Source organism: Cygnus olor, chromosome 6, assembly GCF_009769625.2.
Source record: "Cygnus olor isolate bCygOlo1 chromosome 6, bCygOlo1.pri.v2, whole genome shotgun sequence".
NCBI lineage: Eukaryota > Metazoa > Chordata > Aves > Anseriformes > Anatidae > Cygnus > Cygnus olor.
Window position 1 is genome coordinate 2,706,419 of NC_049174.1, and position 9,910 is coordinate 2,716,328.

A 9,910-nucleotide genomic window follows, 5' to 3' on the forward strand; every position below is an offset into this window, starting at 1 on the left:
CAAATGTTAAAAAGTATGGTCTTTGGTGAAATTCTATTAATTTATAGTGACTGCCTGATGGATTTAATGATTATGCCTCCCAAACTGCTGACTGTTATCCCCCACGGAAAGTAAGCTCATTCCAACCTCCAAAAACTAAGGCTTCACCCTTGCAATCCTTTTCATTTTCTGGTGCCCAGTGCACATCTCTGGCAGTAAAACCAGTGATAGGCACTTCTTAATTTAATGTTCTGGTCACAGTCAGAAAAGGTGATAGAATTGAGTTAATCTGAGAATTGAGGATTTACTGTTAATCTGAGTTAATCTGTTAATCTGGATCATTTTAACAAAGATGCATAGGTCCTATCTCATATTTAAACCAGAAGGCATTTTATGTTTACCTTCCTTTGTAGGTCAGACATACATCCTGATAATCTTAGTTGCAATGTGCATAAAGGCCTTTTAAGAATACTTTGGTACCTGCATTTAAGGAAAAAGCTGAGCCTTAAAAATGGGCGGAGTTAAAAATGGAAACTCATTCTGCCCAAAGTTGATGGATACTATGCCTCAGGTTGGCTGCCAAACCAAAGAATGAGAAATTCAGATAAGGTTAGTGTGGTATTAGGTACTGAAACACATCTGAAGTAACGTGGGACTTCAGCAGTTTGGAGCAGAGAACTGGGACACAGCGGCAGCAGCCACAATTCTTTACCATGAGCTGCAAAGTTATGAGAACTTGGGAATAAAACCAAAACTCCAGCCATGTTGCAACTGAAGCAAAATTAATCTTCATTTTGATAAGTTTTGATTTATGAAGATATGCATATTTCACTTGCTTGGAAAATAAATCACGTGTTTGCAAGACTGAGGCCTTTGCTTCAGTAAAAATACAATTACTGTGGTTAAATCTATAAATCATGTTCAAATCAGACTGCATATATGTGCAAATGATCAAAGGATGTAAAAATAATTTTTGAAAAAAGTTATATTACAAAGAAATGCAAAAAGTGAAAAGAAAATCAGATGTATTCTCTCTCTATTTCTTCATGTAAACATGACCATCTAGATTTGTGATTTTTTTATTTCATAATTTTATGCTTTATTAACGGATTTCAAGTCAATTGCAATGTTTTTTTTTGATCAGTGAAAGACTTTCTTAGGTCAACAAGGCTTCCCAAAATTTAACCTCCAATTGACACATTGCTCTCTGTACTCCTGCAAAGATGCAGAAACTTTCCCTATGTCCTCAGATTAATTATTTTTTAATTTTTTTTTAAGCTGTAATTCAGCTGAGCTGCGAATCTTGACTCCCCTTTGCCTGCGCAATGCAGGACCATCTTGATGTAAGGTTGTTGTATATGTAGCTTACAGAGCAAACGACTAGGTGAGGTGAAGGCATAAGAGAATTAGGTTCTAAGACAGCATGCCATAAGTTTTGTTTCATAGGACCGTATAATTTGGGTCACTAGAGTTACCTTGGTATAAATCAAATGAGATAGAAAAGCAAACAGTGGTTCAGTTTTGAAGTACTTCAGTCCCTTGAACAGGTAAGGAAAGTGTCTCTAAAATTCGTTGGCCAAAATGTCCTCCTCTATGCACAAAAGCTGACCTCCACACATACAAAGCAAATATTTTCCCCCAGCCACACACATTTCTTGTATGCGGAGGTATTTGTTGTTCCACCATATCACTGTGGGAACAGCTCTTGTGCAATGTGCCCCGTTCCTCCTTCCCACTAATGAGATTCTGCTTTGCAACAGATCTTGTCAGAAGCTAATTATAACAAATGTTTGGAAATATTTGCTCCAGAATAACCTTTGGCTCTAAGACGGCTCACTCGTGTGAGGCAGGTCCCCTTGCTGGAGCCCAGGAGATCAAGTTCAGCTTCAGAACAACGTCTAAAATTCAATAACGGTGCTGTGTGCTCACCTGACCAAGTTTGGCAGCTCCTGATTGATTTCTTTTCCTCTTCAAACCTTGCTTGTTACGATCGGCTAATTAAAAGTGCAGTAATCTGATATAATCTGTTTCCCAGTTGGTGCAGCAGTTGGCTACCTAACTGAAATAATTGATTTGTAAACTGCCAAACCTCAGACATTTAGACTTGCATTGTCTCCTCTGAACCATGTCTAACAGGCAAAATTTGTCTCTTGATACATCAAATGACCCACACAACAAAATTAATCCAGACTTCGCTACTATGGAAAATCAATCAGAATAGAAATAGATAAATTCTAAAATATAATAAGTCTGGAGGAAAAGCAAATAAACATGGACACAGCATGCTTCTGCGAAGTCAGCAGTGTGTCAGCATTTGTCTTCCCTACCTTTTTCTGCTGCTGATATTAAAGTAGTGATAGGTACTTTGTCACTGCAGAGGACAGCATCCTTACATTTCAAACAGTTATTTTTGTTTTTCTCCTCCAAATACAGGTCAAACCCCTGAGTGTGTGTGTGGCTTCCAGTGGCTGGTGACCCATGCAGTAAATTCTTTCAGCCAAGGAACAACAGCATCTTCTTTTTTTTTATTTTTTTTTTATTTTTCTTTTTCTAACATTGAGGATACTTCCACGCTATTAAGAGTAGTATATTCTTCCTTCAGAGTCCATAAAGCAGGACAATACCTCCATCTTGTAGGACACAGCAACCTGAGTTAGAAGAGGTGCAAGTATCTCACAAAAAGGACGGCAACAGGATTGGGACAGGTACTGAAATCATTGTTATACACTAAATCTTCCAGCAGAGATGTTTGCTGCCTTGTGAAGTTCGGTTCTTCATTTTCCGACCTGACAATGAGCATAAGAGTCTGCTTTTCTCTAAGTTTATAAATGAAGCAAGAGTAAATCAAGCATGGAAGTGTTTTATGGATCAGGCTATCACAGTTCTTGGAAGGCCATCTGCTCATAAAATCATCTTAACACACATCTGAAAGCAGTCAATTTTTGAGTAATAAAGCTGGGGTTTGCACCTCAGAAAGGAAATGTGCTAAAAAACCTGTCACTATATCTAAAACAAGAGTAATAAATCTGTTGTTTTTTTTTGGGGGGGGGGGGGGATTGCCCTTTTTTGTTCACTTGAAAATAATTTCTTTTATGAATTTAGGCTCACTAATAACCCATCATTTTAAAATAACTTTATACTGAAATGAGAAGGAATGTGTTCCTTCGTAAGGACACCCTGAGCCCTGCCACCAAGCAGTACAGCACGACAGCCCCAAGCCATCATTTTCAAAGCAGGGTGTGCAGCATTTTAGGGCAGAGTAACGATACGGCAGCTTCAAACTCTGCTTAGCCATGTCCTAAACAAGCTTACTTTCCTCCTCATGGCTCTTGTATCAGGAGGGTCAGATCACCCCAGGCTGCAGCACTGGCATCTGTGTTTGAGCTAGTAACAAGTCTCATGTGCTGTGTTTGCTCTCCTTGGTTCCTGTCTGAAGTAAACAGTGTACTAATCTGTGCTGCTCGAAGTCCCTGACTTCTTTCTGTCCCCTTAAAAACACACAGACACTCACGTGCAAATACATAAATGTATGTTTAGTTTGAATATTTACACCTATACATATAATATACATAGACAAAGCGTGTGTAAATATTTAAACCAAATATACACATTTATGTATTTGCATGCAAGCATATATAAGCATTACATGTATCTATTTCTGTTAATACACAGATAGTGTAATGTGCGCTCATACATACACACTGTGAATTTCAACCATATTGCTATCTAAAACCCAGAATCCTATGCACAGCAGTTGTTTCTTTACCTATTTATATCCCATACCCTTGTTTTTTTTGGGAGTTTTCTCTAGTTATGTGTATGATAGTGGTTAAAGCCCTACAAGCAGTATTTTAAGTCTAACCAAATGTTACAAATGAAATGGTTCACCTCCTAAGGGATTTGAATCTAAGAGATTCACAACATTAAAAGTTTTAACTCTAATCTAGTAGACTCGAATGTCCAACTTGCCTTTTAAATGTAATGAAAAAATGGGTAAGTGAAGCTTGTGGATGATTTTGAGATGTTCAGATTTACATCTTTAACAAGACATATTTTGTACTATATGCAAGGCATATGCAAACAAGTATTTCAGGTAAATAGCTAAGAAATCTCAGCAAGATTTCCCCCAAAGATGTCCTTTCTCCCTAAATGTTTGCATGAAATCTCAAGTTCCAGATTAAATTAATGGCAAAACCCTAGAGATTTTAACATAGCATTTGATGTTTTCCCCCTTTTGCAGTCAGGTGTCTACTTCAGATACAGATTTTATTTCATTACCTTTTTCCTTTTACATTTTATGACTTTCCATCAAATAGCAATTTCCAGTTTCAGGGATCTGAGCCTGACACTGCCCCAGTTTTTTCAGGTCCCTGACCCCAGGCTGGGAAGGTAAGATAAACCTTGGGGAAGTTTTGGGGCAGAGCTGGTGGCTTGGCTCTGGCTGGGTGCTGCCAGAGAGCCATAGCCTCAGCAGCAGCTCCCCAGGCTCATGAGGATCACCTCCTCCAAGCCGCCCCACCACTGGTCATGGCTCTCAGCTCTCGGAAGATCCTGGAGAAGGAAGGCCCAAAGTCACTGAACATGGCAGGTCTCATCTGGTAGCTGTAGCTGGGCCTCGTTGGCAAAACAGTCAGGACAAGGCCCAAATCAGGTGAGATTAGGAGAATGTCTGTAAAATCCAACATGTTTCCAGCAAAACTGAATGGGCCTAAAAACATTCCCAGATGAAAAAATAGAAACCACCTCCAGGAACAGCAACTCCACCGACGTGTCTGGGGCAGCCCATTCCAATGCCTTACCACCCTTCCTGTGAATAAAGTCTTCCTTATATCAAATCTAAACTTCCCTTGGTGCAACCTGAGGCCGGTTCCTCGCATTCTGTCACTTGTCACCTGAGAAAAGAGGCCAGCACACTCCTTGCTGCAACCTCCTCTCAGGCAGTTGTAGAGAGCAATGAGGCCTCCCCCCTCAGTCTCCTCTTCTACAGACTAAACAGCCCCAGTTCCCTCAGCTGCTCCTTATACGTCTTGTTTTCTAGAAATTGGGATATTTTTGGTTAAAGAATCACAAATTGGGAAAATCAACTAGTAAGAACAACTCTTCTCAGATTTCTCGTTATTCTATATTTCTGACTGTAGGTACATTATCTTCCAGACTAAATGAATTAGCCTGTTGTCCCACCCTGAGAGATCTGTAATGGTCACTTTCTCCATTTTATCCCACAATCGGATTTATTTCAGTAAAAAAAAAAAAAAAAGATTTCCATTTTAATGTACATAACTGAGTCGTAAAGTATCAAAACCTGAATAAAGTTCTAAGAAAAATCAAAATATAGAACTACACCAGAAATAAAAAAGCATAAATGAGCCATAATTGTCATATGTCCTTCTCACTGTAGTTATTTCCAGCACAGCCTAAATTATATTCCTGAGTCAAACCAAATGACATTGAGGAATTAATTACTGAGGCATTCAAAGTGACTACACAAAGATTTCCTGAAGGACTAGTATGGATTAATCATGACATCTCAAGGTGCTACCCTTAATAGGATTTCCAAAGATTTGATCTATGAGTAAATTTTGAGCTCATGAATATCATGTGAATCCAGATATATCTTCCCTTTACAGCCATAACTACAGAGATTCACCTAGTTTTTACATTGTTAGGGGGTATGAATGTCTGCTGATAATTTTAAAGAACTACCATTTATTCAATAAATACTGAAGTTTTTCACCCTGAAAGCTGAAATTATACCAACTGGAGATTTCTACATAGATATAAACCATATATAATAGGACGTGCTTTTCTGAGTGAACGAATGAAGTTGTATGATGATTTACTGCTCTGGAAAATAAGTCTCCCTAACAACAGGTTATCAGGTTGTTATTCAGGTACATAATTATTTTATCAATACAGTTTGCATAAATAATCAGTGCTATATATAATCTGTGGAAATTGAGCCATGTGATAGAAAGGAAAAAGGTATTTTCAAAACTTTATTGTGGCTTCCTTTTAAGGAAAAAGTGTACTCCACTGCATAATGAAACCATTTTATCTGGTACAGGCACTACTGTGAAATCAGATACTTCAAAGAGGCATAACATTTTCCAAAAATTCATCCATGAACTGCAGACTACTGTATTCTTGCAAGTGCCTGAGCTGCCTTCACTGCCCTTCATTTTAGATCCTGATGTGCATCTCTGCACTAAATAATGAAGAAACTTCTAATGTAAACCAACCTTCTATCATCCTTGTACAGTTATGAGGGTGACAAGGACCTGACAAAGCCCTTCCAGTTTCTCTTGGCTTGATTCGACCAGATGAGGACATTTGGCCTCACTTTAACAAAATATTTACTGATGTTTAATGTTGATTATGTGGTTTGTGCCAAGGATTGAAGTATTGATTCACACTCCAATTAAATACACTCTTCAGAAAATCGTTGGATCAGAACCACATGGCTCAGTTCTTTGCAAGATCAAACCATTACTGGCTAATTATTCAAATATCTGTAAAATTTTCAGCTTTAAAATATACTTTGTTGTAAAAGATGGAGAAAACACCTAACAGTTGCTTACTTTGGTATATTAAGATCTGATGGTTTTAATGTTCTGGTTGTCAAACTTTGAGTCCATTTCTACACACTGATCTGTGGCTAGATATATGCTTTTATTTTATTCTTTTTGTTCCTTAAAAGAAAGATTCCTACCGGGGGGGATAGAAAGAAGGCATATTATGCTCATATGGTAACTAAAAGAGCTACATCATAAATTTTGTGAACTGCACTTGATATTTCGCATCCCATCGCTCCATGTGGGGGTTCTGTTTTGTCTGGTCTTTCTCTGTGTTTCATTGATTAGGTGGGTGCAGAAGCAGAACTTCTTTGTCACTTCACTGGAAGCTGTCTGGATGGCTGCAAAGTGTATCATAAATCAATTCTGCTCGGAGGACTGCTTGCAACAAAGTCAATAACAGAGCAGGAAAGCACACATGCTATCAGAGAAGCCAGAAAGAAAGAAGGAAAAAAAAAACAATCACTACTTGACGTAAAAAAAAAAAAAAAAAAAAAAAAAAAAAAGAGCCGCAGCCAAGTTTTGTCAAATATACAGTACAAGGCCACATTATTTTCTCTCTTCTGCATCATCTCTTTAATGCTCAGGCATTTAACATACCACCATCTCAAGGATACATACTAAAGCAACAGGCTCTTGTCAGCAGCTGAAACATGAAAGGTGTAGCTCAACCTTCACAGCTAATTTTCTAATTTAACCCTGAGGCAAACTCTCACCAAACTTGTAGGATTTATAACTGAGTTATACACCTTTGTAAAATTTGTGTTTCTCTTGCCTTATTCAGGTCCTCATTTGTAGTTGTATAGAGCAACAAGGTCTCCCTTGAGCCTCCTCTTCTCCAGACTAAACAACCCCAGCTCCCTCAGCTGCTCCTCACAGGACCTGTGTTCCAGACCCCTCACCAGCTTCGTAGCCCTTCTCTGAACACGCTCCAGGGCCTCAATGTCCTTCTTGTAGTGAGAGGCCCAAAGCTGAACACAATACTTGAGGTGCAGCCTCACCAGAGCTGAGTAAAAGGGGATGATCACCTCCCTGCTCCTGCTGGCCACATTATTCTGGATACAAGCCAGGAGGCTGCTGGCCTTCTTGGGCACACTGCTAGCTCTGACTCCCATTAATATAAGCAGATATGAAGATATGGAGGAAGGAAGAGAAAAGAAATCTGTACAAGTGGATGATGTTCTGTAAAAGTTATTGCAAACTATAATTTGTTTCTAAATGTCTATATCAAAACAAGTAACATTAAGCAAAGTATTTAATACTTCAGAGAAACTCTTGATTTAAACACCAACAATTTCCCTCCAGTTTAGAGACCATGTACTGAAATCATTAACATAATTTGCTAATCTTTCTGAAATTCCTAACAAAAATCCTCTGGGGTCAACACAGATTTAAATTCTCTTTCAGTTTGTTTTAATGATGAATGTTAATACCCTGTGTGTTTCCCAGTTTCAAGTTGCTTATTTTTGATTTTGTTCTCTAATAGAAAGGTTGGTTTTCAAAGGAAGCTTGGTGCTTTTTCTCTGGTCCCTTTGTTCAAAACTTTAAGGATTTGTAAGCAATTCCTCTGAGAGTCATTAGCCTTAACTTAAGGCAAATATGAAAGTTAATTAAAAGTTTAGCTCATTGACAGATAAAATAAAACTTCACACTTACTCTGGAAAATAATGAGCAGGACTAGATACTACCTAATAAGCAAAGACTGTGATTAAAAAAAAACTTTTCATCAGTGTGGTCAGAAACTGTACATTTCAGGTTCTGTTTTCATCTCTATCTTCGCTTATTAGCTGTTACTTCTGCTTAGCCATTTCCACACCTCCCTACTTGATTATCAAGTCCAAACATACTTCCAGAAGTGGCTACAAAACAACAGGAGCTCATATCATTAACGGCAGTTTTCTGGTAGAAGCAAGAAAGGTGAGGAGGTCTGTGAAGGTGTGACTTTCCCCTGCTGCAGCAGCCAAAGGAAGAGGATTCACTTTTTACTCTCCGTAGAGAGTTCTTCTCCCACATGGCCTGGAGGGAATTTAATTTTTTTGTCTAACAAGCAGAGCTCTTTGCAGACTGATTTTTTTGCCTGTGCAATTCTACCAATTCTGCCTGTAAGAATCAACTCAGAATTTGATAACTGCTCCAAGGATGGTCTGACCACACAACTTACACCTACGAGATTACACCACACAGTCTTTTTCAGTACTTTGACTTCTAGGTCAAATAAGGAAGGACAGAGGCAAAGGCTGCTGCTTTCATCTCTCTTTAACTCTAGCATCTCTTTCCTGAGGGCAGGAGTTCAGCTTCCTATTAGAAACAGACCTGGGAAAACCATGGACAGTGTTGTACTTTCCACCGCGCTGTAAGCCTTGGCAAGTTTCTTCCATCCTTTCTGCCTCAGCTGAGTGGTAACCAGCAGTATCTGCTCTTCTCTAAACACTCTTCTTTCTCATCTTATTGCTTATGCCTGATGAAGAGAGCATGAATTTTGAATGCAGCAATTATCATTCAATAGATAGGTTTAAATGCTCTAAATGCCACTTAAATTCACAGAGGAAAACTTTTTTTCATACTGGTGAGAAAAAAAGCCATTGAAATAAAGTGAAATCAGTTTTTATAGAATTATGTCTCTTAAATTGCTATCGGGGTTTGAATCTCACTACTTCTTTTATTATAATTCAAGGTAAAATCCCTTAAAGCCAAAGAGGTCTCTTTTTATAATTGTTTCAGCTAAAAATGGATGTCCCACATATGATCCTACATCTGATGTTGACCAATGGACAGAGTTAAACAAATACATATGGATTAAAAATGTCCCTGACTTCACTGTAAGTATGTAGCTCAAACCGTAGCCTGGGTTATCAAGAGATTCTACTAAACTCCAGAATTGAATTAATGTCTTCAAATATGTAATTCTTTCTGAATGTATAATGAGTTAGGAAATTTCATCTGAGAGCTAGTTTTCCTCATCAGTTTGCCTCTGAATGCATGCTATGATATAAAGTATATTTTGAATGGAGGCTTTGCATGGAGTGATGCATTTTACATCAGGTGAGGCCAGAAAAACTTGCTTATCTTTATGGCTTCTGTTATACACTAAGAATTCTTGCAGAGCTTGCAGACGTTTACCAAACTATAGTTTGGTCATTTCATATGGAAAATAATCATTTCTCGAATCTTTTCATATAAAGTCATAGTGCTGGAAGAAAGCAAAGCTGTGACCCCATGAGAGACATTGGTCCTCTGCTGTACTTGTACAGCATGACTGGTGGGCACACCGGGGCCTACTAGGCCTCCATGCACACGCCCAAGGGCTGTTTAACACAGAGAAGGTGAACACCAGCCAAATACTGACCTACATGTGTACA